Source organism: Xyrauchen texanus, chromosome 24, assembly GCF_025860055.1.
Source record: "Xyrauchen texanus isolate HMW12.3.18 chromosome 24, RBS_HiC_50CHRs, whole genome shotgun sequence".
Classification (NCBI taxonomy): domain Eukaryota; kingdom Metazoa; phylum Chordata; class Actinopteri; order Cypriniformes; family Catostomidae; genus Xyrauchen; species Xyrauchen texanus.
Genome location: NC_068299.1, coordinates 24,462,651 through 24,480,785, shown reverse-complemented (window position 1 = coordinate 24,480,785; position 18,135 = coordinate 24,462,651).

The window sequence follows — 18,135 nt, the reverse complement described above, 5'->3', positions numbered from 1 at the left end:
TCTCAACCTTTTGCAAGCTGGGCCCCCCCAAAGCTGGTTCATTGCAGTTGGGGCCCCAGTGCCCCCTGCCCCGCCCCATGCTTTATTGTTGTTATTATTATTATTATTGTTGTTGTTGTAATTGGCAGTAGCACCAGACTTCTAATGTGAGCTTGCAGGCATTATTATTATTATTATTATGAGTAGTAGTGGGCCTATCATCATTACTAGGCTATTGCTATATAATTATATGAGGTTACATGCTTTATTGTTGTTATTATTATTATTATTATTATCATCATCAGTAAGCCTATTATCATTACTAGGCTATTGCTATAATTGGGAATTGGCACCAGACCTCTGATATTAATTTATGCTTTATTATTGTTATTATTACTAGGCCTAATAGTAGGCATCATCTGCATTTTTTACAGAAGCTTGCTGGTAGGTGATGTTAATGTGAGACCTGAGCCTGCTTTGCCTTGCAAAGATCCTCAATTCTTGGCTCAATGTTTGATAAACAGCCTCAAATCATCCTCGATTTGTGCACGATTGCGGTATTTCGTTTTGAGTGCAGTCATTTTTGAGAATCCTGCCTCACACAAATATGTCGACGCGAAAGGAAGGAGAATCTTCAAGGCGACGTCACAGAGTTCAGGGTATTCCTGCATCAATGCTGCCCAGAATGACGAAAGAGGGCAGGAGCTAAAGATTTCCTTCAGTCTACTGTCACTCTTCAGCTCAATAAGCTGTTCCTGCATATCAATTGATAGCTCGTTTGCTGTGCACACAAACGGATCTCGAACCCACGCAAAGAGCGATAATCCTCTTTAAAGTACGTCGCAAATTGTTTTCTCATTGCTGACAGGTGCTCAGACGCTGATTGAAATAGGGAGGAGAAATTGTGTGACGTGCCTGCATCAGTGATAAAGTCTGCAAGGCTGGGGAACATGTCGCAGTTCCCTCGACTGATGCGGCCATGCCAGAGGTCTAGTTTTTGTGTGAAGGCGTGCACTTTGTCTGCAAGGAGCAAAATATGAGTTTCGTGGCCTTGCAAAGACAGGTTAAAATCAAACAAATGGCGCCGTTTTCTAAAGTCTATGAGCGCAGCACACACAAATAAACTAAATTGACATACTGCAGTTAAATTTCAAAATGTGGTGTTTTTATATTTATAACATTTGAATACAGTTCAGCAACATACATCACACGACCTGACGACCAAGAGAGCTGACAATTGACCATCACTTAATTTACCATCACCTCACGATTGAAAATGTGACACTGATTTCATATGACAGTTCAACAAACAAGTTAATTATATTAAGTCACTTACATTTTAGACGAAATAATGACTGTTTTGGTCTATTTTAGCAGCGAAAATAGATCCGATGAATCCAAACAAAGATCACAGCATAGCAATGGCAGCTGCTGGTCTTTCAAAGAGGTGAAGCTCATTTTCGGCCTACATTATAAACTTATTTACCCTATTTTTTGCACTAAATCAATCTTAGGTGTTGATCTGCCCTGCTGTTTAATTCTAATTTTTTCCTCGTAAGGAAGACTTTCAAATGGCTTCGCCAAAATCAGGTCGACAATATTAGCACCGTCTACCATCGTGCACAGTTTCACCCAGACGACGCTAGCCTAGCCTACTGTATGAATGAATGAATGAATGAACGAACGAACGAACGAACGAACGAGCGAACGCTCTAAAACAAAATATATTAAACTTGGTAAAACTGAAACAAGGAATGTGGTGTATAATTGTGTGAAATGTATTATGCAAATTGACTAGCAATTTCGCCAAACAAATATAAAGAAATAGGTTGCAGCAGTTTGTCTTTCGACTACACTTGAGAAATCCGCGATGGGACTGAGCCTGAAATAGCTTCAGTGACTTCTTATAGTACAGATTCGCTGTCAATCAAAAGGAGATGCAGTCTTTCGACAGATCCTCCAATCATCACGCGGAAGCCCGGAGTCCGGGCCAGCCCACTCCTCATTCACCCCCAGAGACGCTGAGCGTCCGTGGGCGGGACATAATCGCAGCATTTATCCAATGACCGTCTATTTTCGGAGCACTGAAAGAAACTGTTCATAGCAGCCCCATTGAAGTCAATGGACGCTCGGCTTCAACAGGGAAATGCACTGACGCTACGGGAATGTATGAGAAGTAAATCGAGTCAGCCGACCTGCTATATGTACTGTAGCTGATTCTGAACGAACTCGTCTTCAAGATGAACGTGTTCTAACGCATTTTTAGTCAATAAATTGTTTACACAATAGTACATATTTGACCATTATTTTTTTGACATTATAGGGGAAGCTGAGCTTCCCTTGCAGTCTTAAAGAAATCCCCACTGCAGCATAGCCATAGCGCATCTCACAGCAATACTCAATCGTGTTTTGAATGATTCAGTGCTATGAACGAATCGGTTGAGTCAAAGATTCAATGACCCATTCACAAACATCTGTCTCATTCTTGATGAATCGGCCGTTTGAACGAATCGTTTGAATGAACGACTCAATGACTCGCTTAATGAAACCGCTTATGCTTATCACCTGCATTTGCGCTCACTATCGACAAACCAATCAAATTTGTTCAAAACTTTTTTTTTTAAATCAGTCTAAACACATTTTAATTTTTATTCAGGAGTTATGTATATACAAAATTATAACTTTTTATGACAGTAGTTTAGTGATAAAAAAAATGTGCCCCAAATTTTTTTTTTTCCTTCCATTGTAGCCTACTCGCACCCCTGGGAGAGAACCACTGATCTAAAGCATGTTTAATGTTTAATTGTTTAAAACCTATTGAAAAACAGTGCAGACATATGCAATAAATACATAAATTGTGTGAATGGCCTAATTTATATATTTCTGTATTAAAAAGACTAGATGACTGCAGTCTAGCAGCAAACCTTTTTTAGACATACACTCACCTAAAGGATTATTAGGAACACCATACTAATACTATGTTTGACCCCCTTTCGCCTTCAGAACTGCCTTAATTCTACGTGGCATTGATTCAACAAGGTGCTGAAAGCATTCTTTAGAAATGTTGGCCCATATTGATAGGATAGCATCTTGCAGTTGATGGAGATTTGTGGGATGCACATCCAGGGCACGAAGCTCCCGTTCCACCACATCCCAAAGATGCTCTATTGGGTTGAGATCTGGTGACTGTGGGGGCCATTTTACTACAGTGAACTCATTGTCATGTTCAAGAAACCAATTTGAAATGATTCAAGCTTTGTGACATGGTGCATTATCCTGCTGGAAGTAGCCATCAGAGGATGGGTACATGGTGGCCATAAAGGGATGGACATGGTCAGAAACAATGCTCAGGTAGGCCGTGGCATTTAAACGATGCCCAATTGGCACTAAGGGGCCTAAAGTGTGCCAAGAAAACATCCCCCACACCATTACACCACCACCACCAGCCTGCACAGTGGTAACAAGGCATGATGGATCCATGTTCTCATTCTGTTTACGCTAAATTCTGACTCTACCATCTGAATGTCTCAACAGAAATCGAGACTCATCAGACCAGGCAACATTTTTCCAGTCTTCAACTGTCCAATTTTGGTGAGCTCATGCAAATTGTTGCCTCTTTTTCCTATTTGTAGTGGAGATGAGTGGTACCCGGTGGGGTCTTCTGCTGTTGTAGCCCATCCGCCTCAAGGTTGTGCGTGTTGTGGCTTCACAAATGCTTTGCTGCATACCTCGGTTGTAACGTGTGGTTATTTCAGGCAAAGTTGCTCTTCTATCAGCTTGAATCAGTCGGCCCATTCTCCTCTGACCTCTAGCATCAACAAGGCATTTTACGCCCACAGGACTGCCGCATACTGGATGTTTTTCCTTTTCACACCATTCTTTGTAAACCCTAGAAATGGTTGTGCGTGAAAATCCCAGTAACTGAGCAGATTGTGAAATACTCAGACCGGCCCGTCTGGCACCAATAACCATGCCATGCTCAAAATTGCTTAAATCACCTTTCTTTCCCATTCTGACATTCAGTTTGGAGTTCAGGAGATTGTCTTGACCAGGACCACACCCCTAAATGCATTGAATCAACTGCCATGTGATTGGTTGATTAGATAATTGCATTAATGAGAAATTTAACAGGTGTTCCTAATAATCCTTTAGGTGAGTGTATATTTGTTACTTGAGCATTTTATTTGATATTTTACAGAACAAAAAAATATCTTATAATTTCTGGTATGCTATTTTATGATTCTGTTTATGCCTGCTGCTCTAAATAGCTTATACATTACAAGATAAATATGATAGGTGTAGCTTTTTGGAGATTTATGTTCAATTTCTTGAAAAATCCTCCACTTATTGTTTCAGATAAATCAAGTAGGGCAGCTCCATATAATGTCTGAGGTTTAAGAAAATTTACATATTCATAATATTCACTACAAATAATATGAATAAAGCACATACTATACAAGTCTATAATCTAAAAGCACCTCTGCAAATCATTACTCCAAAATTATTGAGGACAAGATTTTGATTGATTTAATTAAATTTGACATCAATTGAAACTAACTTACCAAATAAATATTATGAAGCTACTACATATTTTAATGTAATCATATATTATAAATCTCTCTCTCACATTCCCTCTCTCATGCTCTCTTACACTTCTGTCTTCTCTTGGTTTTAAAGGAACACTACTTGACCATGTAGGGACCCGCGGGGGTTGAGTACAGGAGGAGATAGCTGGATTGAATCCCTCAGTGGATTTATTTACTATTATGAATCACCCTCTCTCTCTCTCTCTCTCTCTCTCTCTCTCTCTCTCTCTCTCTCTCTCTCTCTCTCTCTCTCTCTATTTTCCCCCGTGATTTGTATTTGTTTAAGTCATGTCAATCATAACTGAAGTTAGCTGTTAATGTGGTCAAATCTTCCAGTTATCTACAAATCTTGATTAATAGGCCAGTGGTCAGGTGAGAGATGGGGATGGTGAAAATCAGATGAAAAAAGAAAAGGGGGCTTAAAATATAATAAATCACACCTGCCAGCTGGTGGACACTGGCACAATCATCCTTATATTACATTTAAAATGACTCTATTTGTTCCTCTAGATATTTTAATCCGTCCTGACCTCAAACTTCCCATGAACCAGTGCCCGAACAAAAGGCCGCCCACTGTCTTTGCAGTAAATCTGTTGTCTCCTTTCTAGGCCCTGGACTGGGGCTCATAGATCACCACTGCGCCACAGCTTGCTTCAATTTACTCAATTAACTCGGGTAAAGCACTTGTAAGTTCTGCAGATGTTGGTTTATTATGGAGGACTAAAATGTACAAGTGAGTTCAGGAGCCTGGGGTTATGGTAAGGTTGATGGAGGGGGGAAGTGCGACCCCCACTCTCATACTCAGATGCTGTACTTGAGAGGATGGGAAACAAAAAGGAGAGACATAGAAATGAGAGAGAAGTAGAAAGAGGGAGATAGAGATTAATTTTAGTCATATTGTTCCTCTTTTCTAGAATCCAAAATTGCTGACATCAAGAATTCAAGACAGGTCACTATTCTGTATCTAAAGAAGGGTTGTAATTAACCAAATTGAATTGCTCTACCAATGGAAAGCTGGGCAAAAGACACCAGCAGTCCAGGCTAATGATTTCCGCAATGGCATCTGTAAGACCTGCAGCCTGGTGTTACTTTATGAAACGTGCCTCTGCAGATATTACACACATGAAATGGCTTAGTCCCTGAACCTGAATCACTCACAGATGACAAACCTTCAGAGAATGTTCATTAATCATTATGGGAACATCTTCCTGATGCTTAAAGTTGACTTTGTTTAGTGCCTTGCTGTCCTCAAAACAAACTGTGCATTCAGACAAAGCCAGCAAGTGAAAAATCAATGACTCAGTGTTTATACAAGTATGAATAAGCCATCTTATCTCTACTTGACCTCCCTTGGATAAATCAAAGACAGAATGACGCATGGAATGTAAAATATACTGTATGGAGTTGCTAATATTAAGCAGGTGTTGCTAGTATCACCATAAATCATGCTGGCAGAGGCTAGCTGAATGACTATTTATTTCCTCAGTTAACCGACTACATTTCAATTAAGAATGGCAACACATTTTGACATTCATGGAGATTTAAAATAAGCATTTGATTAATTATTTTCCTATGTTGGTCTAACATGCTACCAGCAGGTTAACATGTTTGGAATTAGGTGCTTATCTTCGTAAGTGAGAGGGAACAAGAGGGTGAAATCTGTTGTTAGGGATGTTGAAACATTTTAGTTGATTCCGATTAGATGCATGTTTTACTGTATCATAAGGGTAGAGCCAGTTCACACATCTTTAATAAAATTTGTGGGGCAGTACAGCAACAGGTCCATTAGGATTGAGCCAGCTTTACCTCTGTGAATACATATTCATAGAAACTGCAATTAATTACTTTGAAATTGGCAGCGGAAGGAAATATGGTGACAGAAGTTTATGATTCAGGATTAAAAATTAATGACATTCAAATGAAACTGTTGTAGGTTTACATTTCCTGAAGGAAATACCAGTGTTTGCAAGGAAGCAAGCCTTTTTTAGGCTTTGATTCTGCTGCATAATTTTTTTTTTTTACATTTTCATAACACTTAGCATGCGGCTTGTTTTCTGATAGCTGTGTATGAGAAACAACACATTAAGAAACACAGCTTCTGTAGTGAAAAGGCAGCTAAAGATGATTAAATAGATACAAGAAAGACCACCAATCAGAATTCAGTTTACAAATAATGTCATCACTTTAGTTTGATTTTGAATTAGTGTTAGTCAACAGTAGATTTTCAAACTTTCATATTTAATATTAATTAGCTTGGATCTTGAATTTGACTTTAAGGGTGTGACAGGGCAGAGGGCGGGGCCGGGTCGTGATTACACACACCCGGTCCCTTATCAGGCTAATTAAGCCTCCGAGAGGAATAAAGACGATTGCAGACGGAGGTGCGAGGAGAGAGAGATTGTTTACGGACATGTCCGTCATGTGTGTGTTTGTCTTTTATTTAAGTTAATCATTAAAATATTGTTTATATCGCCAGGCCGGTTCTCGACTCCTGCTTTCCATTGAACTGCTTTACACTGGTGCCAAAATCCGGTAAGGAGGAGGCGAGAACCGGATTTTTCTAAAGTAGAGGATAAATACATTTCATCAGGCTACAAAAACTGTTTGCTGCAATATTACAAGAAAAGCATTCAAAGATTACCAGTATGGAACTATTTCACTTTCACAACATTACAAATTACAGAAAAGTGTAGCTAAATTATTTTGGAAGCAATAGTTAGCACTGCTAATGTTATCTCTTTATAATGCTTTCATTTTTGCAAACAAGTCCTTCATTTAGGGGCTGAGGTATGAAATAAATTCAATTGTTCATCTATCTGCAGCATGACAAACAAAATCTTGTTCATTATGCTGACTCAGCTTGATCCAATTAGACTAGAACGGAAGCATTTGTAATCACTTCTCTTCCAACAAACCTCTACCCTCCTGTTCTTTTTGTTAGTCAGAGGAAAAATAAAAGTTGTGCTTTGGGAGAATTTAAGAATACAAATGTTTAAGCTGTAGTGAAAGAAAAAGGGTGACCTTTAGAGGAGGGGTCGAGGATGTGGGGATAGGATAGTAGATGGCCCTCTCACCTTTGGGCCTCTGCTAATAGGTTTTGAAGAACAAGACCAAGCTCCCTCAGTTCTTCAATGTCTTCCCTGTCAACTCCTAGGGGAGCGATGGGGAAGTGCAGAAAAGTATAATGAACTCGTTTGACTTTATTTCTCCTCATATTCAGTTGTCATCTAAATCACCAGTGTAGCCTAGCGTGCCACTAGTCCTACATCTAACACACACTGCACATCTTTCAGCACCCAATCAGGTCAGAGTAAACAGACTAATTCCCTTTAACACAGACTTTAACCTTGACTAAGCTTCTGGTCCAGACCATAACTGAGATCCATTTGAAACATTACATAGTCATAGGGGCTGTTCAGACAGAATGCAAGTTATAACGCTCAACAAAGCCAAAATCAGCACAACGAATAGAACAGAACAGAAAGCAGGTTTCTTGAGACACTTTTTTAAAAGCTGAAGTTCTATTTAATTTCACACAGCAACCAAAAAACATGGTTTTCTTGAGTAAGACACTGAAAAAAACAGTGCAATGATCAAAGATGTCCTTCTAGTGCATGTTTACTTAGATTATTTCTTTTTTTTTTAAAGCACAGACTGATAAAAAAATGCATTCGGTGTGAATAATCCCTTAAAGTATAAACATGGACTTTAAGGGACAATCTGACAAGTACTATTTCAATGAATGCTTAAATTACATTTTCAAGACTGAGGCCGTTTAATTAATGAAAGAAGAGAGAAAAGAGAGTTTGACACGTGGTCACCAATAATGTCTGTTTCTGATTAGGACTACAGATCTTCATCAAGTGTCCTTGGCATCCTCGGCATTCAACAACGATTGATTGGAAACGTTCCATCTCTTCTCCCCCTCTGTAATGATGTAATGGAATCAATTAGAATCCATTAATTTAGCAAAAACAAATAAGCACCTCTGCCCTCTCGCTCAGGTTTCATATGTGCTCACAGGTGGCTCTGATTTTCAGTACTTTATCAGGGACTGCCGTTGGGGATAATCTTAAGGCTAAGGAGCCCTGACTGGTAAAGGCCATGACCTCGCCTTCCTTCTCCCTGGACATTTGTCCTCAAGTCTGCAGCTGAACTTTGGTCATCTACCCTCTCCATATCCTTCTGTGTATTCACATATTGACCAACTGTAGCACTATGAATTTGGACTGATTCATGCTTTTAAATGTGACTGACTGTATTATCATAGTCTCCAAACTATATCACTGTCACCATAGCCAAAACCTTTAATAAAAAGGAATAATCTGGTTCAAAATAATGATTGGATAAAAAGTTTTTAATCCTCCAATTTACGCACACTTGTGTAAATCAGTTTAATTCTACAGTATGCACCAATATGTTGTGTTACTTGGCAATTTTAAACAGACTATAGTTAGGCTAACAAAATGTATTACATGGCTCACTGGAAAACTTGATTCCGATTGGTCAATTGTGGCATCCAGCGGTCTGCCATTTATGAATAATTGCCACACATCTGTGGATAAATTATTTCAGACTGGTCATCCAAGTAATACAAGTCATCTTTTCTACTTCTCGTATCACTGTGTGATCTTTTCAATTAAGCTGATAAAATATTTTCACCTCAAATCAATGTTTCATGCCCATTCATTTATTTATTTGAAAAGTAGTCTTGTAAAAGATGGGATAATGAGCAGTCAGACAGTCATTTCTGCAATATAAACACAGAACAGAACTCAAACCGATGCAAACCAGAGGTGGAATTCAGCTACGTATTTCTGGAGACTCCATGGTATTTTTCTTGCCACATAATAATGTCATTTTTAAAATCAAATCCATATGTAATTAGTGGGATAATCTAAAGTCAGTGGGTCATTATCGCAAAAATAAACCCCTTCAGGGTGATACAAAACCCTTCCGATCTGTGCCAGGGCCCTGATCACCCTGTCAGGGGTTTATATTTTGATAATGACAACCTGACTCTAGATTATCCCTTACATATTGCTTGGCAGAAGATTTCTTTATTATGATTATTGTTATTAAGACTATTAAACAATTGCTAATAATACCATACAAATATTTATTGAACATTTGTGCCTATTATCATATTTCTGTTTTTTGAATTTTATAAAAACAATGAGCAACTCAAGGTCATGCATTTCAGTGATTTTACCATGGAGGTTTTAGGCACTCAGATTTGTGTTTTGCCAAAGAACAACAAATATCCATAGTAAAATCACAGCCACAAGTGACTTATTGCTTTAAAATAATATAGAAACATTATAACTATTACAAAAAACACTTTCTGCAAAAAGTGCTGAATAATGATTAAAACGCAATAACTTGTTTTATGTATTTACTTTTTCCTATTTGAAGACTTTTATTTTGGTATTTTTTCACCTGGAAAGGATTTTGTGTAAATTGTACCCACCTCACGGATAAGAGAGTGAGAGATGGGACTGAGTGAGCATCTCCTCTCTCACTTTCTAAAAGTAATTTGATTATTTTGCCCATTAAAGGAACATGAATCCCCCTTGTTTCAGCACAGTTCAGTTCTCAGCATTTTCAAAACAAACAAAGAAAATCGAGGGAAATTGGGCACAGTCAGCATCGTAGTTGTCATGTTCATTGGTGTCTTTTATCTTCGTGCTTTTATGTTGATGTTTATGGATGTTTGTTCTTCGCCTTTCCACCTGTTCTCCCCGTTCGTGGTCCCTTGACGTCTTCGTGCTTTTTGTTTATTTTTCCCATCGTGGATGTTTGGTTTGTTCCTGTTCAGTCTGTTTTACTTTTCTGTCATGTTCATTGGTGTCTTTTGTCTTCGTGCTTTTATGTTGATGTTTATGGATGTTTGTTCTTGGCCTTTCCACCTGTTCTCCCCGTTCGTGGTCCCTTGACAACTTCGTGCTTTTTGTTTATTTTTCCCATCGTGGATGTTTGGTTTGTTCCTGTTCAGTCTGTTTTACTTTAAATAAATACGTACTGCATTTAGATCCTTGCCCCTCGTCTCCTTCATCTACTCAGCGTAACAGAACGACCGACCCACAATGGATCTAGCGGTTCTTCAGGCGAGCTCTCGCCTGTTGAATTTGAGGCAGGAGAGCCGTCCGGTGGAGCATCATATCCGTGACTTTCTGGAGCTGGCGAGTGCCACAGACTTCCCTGACTCCTCCCTTGTGGTTTTCTTCAAGGATGGCCTGACCAGTTCACTCAGGGAGCAGTTGCCACCGTCGACGCGCGGCTGGACGCTCCACGATTTTATGGAGACGCTGCTGGTATGCGGCTCGCCATTCACTGTGGATGTTGTGGAGGAGGATCCTGTCTCTCCTCCCACAGTGGTGACCCTCCAGTCATCCATGGCTCATCCTGTTTCGCCTGCCCCACCTGCCAGCAAGCCAACCCCCACACCTGCCTTGATTAACGAGTCAGCGCTGCCAACTTCGTCCTCTCGGAGGAGGAGGAGAAGAAAGGCTTCCACTTCCCAGCTCACGCCAGCCACGGTCAGCGAGCCAGCGCCTATGCCAGCAACGGTCAGAGAGCCAGCGCCTGTAGCCTCGACTGTCCCAGAGCCAGCGCCTGTAGCCTCGACCGTCCCAGAGCCAGCGCCTGTAGCCTCGACCGTCCCAGAGCCAGCGCCTGTAGCCTCGACCGTCCTAGAGCCAGTGCCTGTGACCTCAACCATCCCAGAGCCAGTGCCAGTAGCCATGACCGTCCAAGAGCCAGCGCCAGTAGCCATGACCGTCCAAGAGCCAGCGCCCCTCGAGCCTTCCAAGGCTCCACCTCTCGAGCCTCCCGAGCCTTCCAGGGCTCCGCCTCTCGAGCCTCCCGAGCCTTCCAGGGCTCCGCCTCCCGAGCCTCCCAGGGCTCCGCCTCTCAAGTCTCTCGAGCCTTCCAGGGCTCCATCTCTCAAGTCTCTCGGTCCACCCAGGGCTCCGCCTCTCGAGCCTTCCAGGGCTCCGCCTCTCGAGCTTCTTGAGCAACCCAGGGCTCTGCCTCTCGAGCCTTCCAGGGCTCCACCTCTCAAGCCTCTTGAGCCACCCAGGGCTCCGCCTCTCGAGCCTTCCAGGGCTCCGCCTCTCAAGTCTCTCGAGCCACCTAGGGCTCCGCCTCTCGAGCCTTCCAGGGCTCCGCCTCCCGAGCCTCCTGCGGCTCCGCCTCCCGAGCATCCTGAGCCTTCCTCGGCTCCGCCTCCTGAGCCTTCCGAGCCTCCTACGGCTCTGCCCCAGAGACACCTGTAGCCTTGACCGTCCCAGCGCCTGTAGCCTCGACCGTCCCAGAGCCAGTGCCTGTAGCCTCGACCGTCCCAGAGCCAGCGCCTGTAGCGCTGATTTTTACAGTGTTTTTTGGGGGATACTACACTGTTACAGGAAGTACCCCCCATTTTAATTATTTCTATTTCCCTCCCCTTGTCCCCTCCCTCGTACAGGTAGATGGGGATGACCTGCTGGCAGACTAGGCTTAAAGCACGCCCTCCCCCAGGGAAAGGGGGGGGGGTGTACGTCAGGCCGGGGGCTCCCCAGCCTGAGAGAACGAGGGAGGAATGTGGCAGGGCGGAGGGCGGGGCCGGGTCGTGATCGTACACACCCGGTCCGTATAGGCTAATCAAGCCTCCCGTGAGGGATAAAGGTCGACTGCAGAGGATCGTGCGGGAGAGAGAGATGTGTGTGTCCATCATGTGTGTGTGTTTGTCTTTTGTTTAAGTTTTATATTAACTATTATTTATATTGACAAGCCGGTTCTCGCCTCCTCCTTTCCATTGATCCCTTTACATATGGTTTAGTGTTTTATTATACTTTAAAGTAATTCATTCTTTGAATTCTTCGGCATCACTGGATATATGCAGAGTTCATAGGCCATTTCCAAGCCACCAATCACTTATAAAACCCAATGCTTTACAATAGAAACAAGAAACAACATAAAAAACTATTTTCTTTCATATATCTTACATAGAAGTTGAGGGATCCTTCTGGCTGTATCGGGGAAAATCTCATTGGGGCCTTGAACTACTTTATCTCAGTCAAACAAGTCAGTATCACAAATGGCTCCTAGACCATGGCTCAACACAAAGAACAATGAGTGGAAAGCTGAAGTGGTCAGATTAGGGAATGAGTAGTGACTGGATCACAAGGTATGGTTCACAACACCCAGAAATGTACCAACCCTCTACGTGGTGGCTTACTGATAAAGAGCCTAGAAATCATTTGATTCTGGCATGCTCTGAAAATACTAACCCAACAATCTCTACTCAAGACCAGGTCCCCACTGGCAGGTTAGTCACAAGGCGAACTAGCACTGTGAGGGTTCTTGTCAAGGAAGACACGGGAAACAGCGTTGGCTTCAAAGGTAGGATTCTTTTAATTCTTTTCTGACAGTTTAAATGTGGGTATCTCTTTCTGTGTTGGCGACGGGTTCTCTCTCCCTCTCCTCTGTGGCTGCTGGCATTTTAACCGCTCTCCTCACTCTACTGCAATTAGAGACAGGTGTTAGACATAATTTAGCCCAGGTGTGAGCCCTTACCGCTTTTCTCTCCGGACGGGCGCTTGACCACGCCCCGCTGCCACATACCCCCACCGCCCGACTCAGGCCGGGCGTCATCCGGCCTGCCTACCACTCCCCCATTTCTGGAGAGGAAGTCGGCGGCAGCCATCTGCACCCCGGTCTGTGGACCACCTTGAACTTAAAAGGCTGGAGGGCCAGATACCAACGGGTGATCCGGGCGTTAGTATCCTTCATGCGGTGGAGCCACTGGAGTGGGGCATGGTCCGAACAGAGGGTGAAGGCCCGCCCCAGCAGGTAGTATCGGAGGGTGAGGACCGCCCACTTGATGGCCAGACACTCCTTCTCCACGGTGCTGTACTTAGTCTCCCTTAAGGAGAGCTTCCGGCTAATGTACAGCACCGGGCTCCTCCCCTCCACCAGCTGCGAGAGTACGGCCCCCAGCCCTCTGTCTGAAGCGTCCGTCTGCAATACAAAGGGAGAGAGAAGTCAGGTGCATGCAAAAGCGGCCCCCACAAAGTGCAGCTTTAATCTGTGTAAACGCCTGTTGGCACTGCTCCGACCATTGGACCGGATCTGGAGCCCCCTTTTTAGTGAGGTCAGTCAGCGGGCTGGTGGCGTCCGAATAATTAGGTACAAATCTTCTGTAATAGCCAGCCAGCCCCAGGAACTGCCTCACCCCCTTTTTGGTCTTGGGTCTAGGGCAAGTCGCAATCGCCGCGGTCTTATCAATTTGGGGACGCACCTGGCCATGACCCAAGTGGAACCCCAGATACCGTACCTCCACGCGCCCAACCGCAGCACTTCTTAGGGTTTGCTGTGAGCCCTCGCCGCCGCAGCGATCTCAGGACGGCCCTCAGATGTTGCATGTGCCGCTGCCAATCATTGCTATAAATGATGATGTCATCTAAATAGGCAGCGGCGTACGCGGTGTGCGGTCTGAGGATCCGATCCATGAGTCGCTGAAACGTGGCTGGTGCCCCAAACAAACCGAAAGGAAGTGTTACAAATTGGTGTAATCCAAACGGCGTGGTGAAGGCTGTTTTCTCGCGGGACATTGGTGTCAAGGGGATCTGCCAATAACCCTTTGTTAAATCCAGGGTCGAGTAAAATCGAGCAGTACCTAACCGATCGAGCAGTTCATCAACACGGGGCATTGGGTACGCGTCAAATTTAGAGACCGCGTTGACTTTTCTGTAATCCACACAGAACCGAACAGACCCATCACTCTTGGGAACAAGAACAACCGGGCTGGACCAATCACTGTGGGATTCCTCTATTACGCCCATATCAAGCATTGCATCTAATTCTTCCCGAACGATTTTATTTCTATGTTCGGGTAAGCGATAGGGGCGGCAACGCACCACCGCGCCCGGCTCGGTCTCGATGTGGTGCTGTATGAGGTTTGTACGGCCCGGGAGAGGGGAAAACACGTCCGCAAACTCTTTTTGTAACTCAGAAACCTCTGTGAGCTGCCGCGGTGAGAGTTGGTCTCCACAAGTGACCGGAGTGTTGAGATTGTAGTCTTTGTTTATCTCCGGTCCGAGCTCCGCCCTCTCCGGCACTACCGTGGCCAACGTCACAGAGGCCGCCTCCTCCCTCCATAATTTCAGGAGGTTGAGGTGATAAATTTGACGCGCGCCCCCTCTATCGGTACGTACAACCTCATAATCGAGATCCCCCACTCGTCGTGTGACCTCAAAGGGTCCTTGCCACTTGGCGAGTAATTTAGAGCTCGATGTTGGGAGTAATACGAGTACCTTGTCTCCCGGTGCAAATTCCCGTAGCCGAGCACCCCTGTCATACAGCCGGCGTTGGCGTTCTTGAGCTTGGAGCAAATTCTCCTGTGTTAGTCGCCCCAGTGTGTGGAGTTTTGCTCTAAGATCAAGAACGAATTGAATTTCATTTTTACTGTTAGAAGGTCCCTCCTCCCATGCTTCGCGGATGACGTCAAGGACACCGCGGGGGCGTCGCCCGTACAGCAGCTCAAACGGGGAGAACCCGGTGGAGGCTTGCGGGACCTCTCGTACCGCAAACAACAGGGGGTCTAGCCACTTATCCCAATTTCTAGCGTCATCGTGTACGAATTTACGAATCATGTTCTTGAGCGTTCTATTAAACCGTTCCACTAGGCCATCTGTCTGAGGATGGTAAACGCTAGTGCGAATCGATTTGATGCCCAAGAGCTCGTAAATTTCGCGAAGTGTTCGTGACATAAATGTTGTGCCTTGATCGGTGAGGATTTCTTTCGGAATCCCCACCCGGGAGATTATCTTGAAGAGTGCCCCTGCAACACTGCGTGCGGAGATGTTGCTCAGAGGCACTGCTTCCGGATATCGCGTCGCGTAATCCACTAGGACTAACACGAAGCGATGTCCGCGTGCTGACCGTTCTAATGGCCCGACGAGGTCCATCCCAATTCTTTCGAAGGGGACCTCGATTAATGGTAGAGGGCGCAATGGCGCTTTTGGGGTGGCCGGTGGGTTTACCAGCTGACATTCACGGCACGCCGCACACCACCTGCGGACGTCACCGCCAATGCCCGGCCAATAGAAACGGGCTATTAGACGGAGAAGTGTTTTCCGTTCCCCTAGGTGACCGGCCATAGGATTATAGTGAGCCGCCTGGAAAACCATTTCCGGCGGCTCCGTGGAATCAATAATTGCGTTACTTCCTCCTTTGTTTGGGCGTCCTGCGTCACCCTGTATAAGCGATCTTTAATAAGCGAAAAATACGGATATGAAACGGCGACACCCGGCCGGAGTTGTTGACCATCGATTACTCTCACTTGGTCAAAAGCGTGCTTAAGGGTTTCATCTCGCGACTGCTCCAAGGGAAGTCCCCTCCGAGAATTCCCGGAGAGGAGGAGCGTCCACCTCGCCCCTTCCCACGTCATTCGGAGCAGCCGAGGATGGCCCGGCTCCGCCTCCCCGCCAAAGCATCGCACATCACACACCCCTTCACTTCCATGCAGGACCCATCCGCACAAACCCCTCCAATAATTTTCTAAAATTCGGCCAATCCGTACCCAAAATTAGCGGATGGGTGAGGCGGGACTAACCGCTGCCTCTACACTATGTTTTTCTCCCTGAATTTGATCGCCAGAGTCACCACGGGATATTTGTGAACATCCCGTGCACACACCTTACCCTCACCAGTTTAGCTGAGCCCAAAGCCCGGGTTGAACCAAGCGTTGGTGGATGGTGGTCTGGTTACAGCCGGTATCCAACAAAGCTTGGTATGTACCCCTGGATTCTTACCGAATCCGGTACGCTCCAGCCCGATCGGGGGCAGCCTGCGGAACATCGGAGACCCGCACCACTGCCCCTATTTCCATCAGCGGACACTGATCCCGGAAGTGGTCCGGGTCTCCGCACCTCCAGCAGACCGGCCCAGGCGCTGCGGCCGCACCGCGTGCTGGCGGGTGCCCCCACCTGAGGAGGAGAGCGGCTGAAGGATGGGGAAGGGCTTGGCGGGTGTTCCCAAGGCCGGGGAGCTGGGCTGCAAACGCTCAGCGCCTGCGGGGCAGGAACGGACCCTGGGGAGAGAGCAGAGCGAGAGGGAAGAGGGGAGGGAAAAAAACAGGGGAAGACACAGGGGAAGGGGAGACAGACAGAGAGGGCTCATCCGCCCTGGGAATCGCCGCCATGTGGTCCTCCGCGAGTTGGACGGCTTCCTCCAGCGACGCCGGGCGGTGGCACTGGACCCACTCGGCCGTCTTCCGGGGCAGACGCTGAACAAACTGCTCCAGTACCACCTGGTCGATTAGTTCCTCGACGCCGCGGTCCCGCGAGAGCAGCCACCTCCGACAGGCATCACGGAGCCGCTGAGCTGAACGCAAACGGGCGGTCGGACTTTTCGAGCTTCAGGGCCCGGAAGAGCTGGCGACTTTCCTCCGGGCTCCGACCAACCCGTTGCAGGATGGCTTTCCTCAGGTCGTGGTAGGCCAGGAGGCTTGTTGCCGGCAGTTGTTGGGCCGCGAGTTGTGCTTCCCGGACAGAAGAGGGACTAGACGGGCCGCCCATTGGTCTTGGGGCCACCCCCAAATTTCTGCTGTCCGCTCGAAGAGGTCGACGAACGCCTCAGGGTCATCTGCCGGCCCCATCTTCTGCAGCGCGGTGGGGGCAACGTGGCGCTGGTGTCCGGGGTCGCGGCTGCGGCTGGAGCGGCCTCCTGGCTGAGTAGGCTCCGGATGGCGTGTCGGTCCTCTGCTTGAGCCCGCATGATTTCGAAGAACCGACGATCCTGGTCTTGCCGGAGCTCAAGCAGGGATTGTTGGTGGCTCTGATGGAGTGTCGCGAGGGACTGGAGGACTTCCGCCAGCTGGGAGGACTCTATGGGGCGACTCTGGTCCATAACGGGTAGACGGTCTAATTTTCCTGGGTTTCGGCACCAGTGTGAGGGTTCTTGTCAAGGAAGACACGGGAAACAGCGTTGGCTTCAAAGGTAGGATTCTTTTAATTCTTTTCTGACAGTTTAAATGTGGGTATCTCTTTCTGTGTTGGCGACGGGTTCTCTCTCCCTCTCCTCTGTGGCTGCTGGCATTTTAACCGCTCTCCTCACTCTACTGCAATTAGAGACAGGTGTTAGACATAATTTAGCCCAGGTGTGAGCGCCCTTACCGCTTTTCTCTCCCGGACGGGCGCTTGACCACGCCCCCGCTGCCACAAGCATCATGTTTGACGTTTGCTTTTTTATGTAGAATTTGCAATAGTAAATCATAGCCATTACAAATAGAACAGGAACAATAACGATGCTTACATTTTTTATATTTCCCATTGAGAAAACTGGTAGACCTTTTTAAAGGCTCACTATGGCTGATGCCTAATTTGCCAATTAAAATAAATAAATAAACGAACAAAAGTACAATACAGTTTCACCTTAATGACACCCTTGAATCAGGTGTTATTGTTGTATTTATGTTATGCTTTCAAATTTTGTTATCATTTAGACTGATGACCAAAATCATTAAAATATCTATCATTCATCCATCAGGGCACTCTCCCACACATGCATACACACACACATATGCACA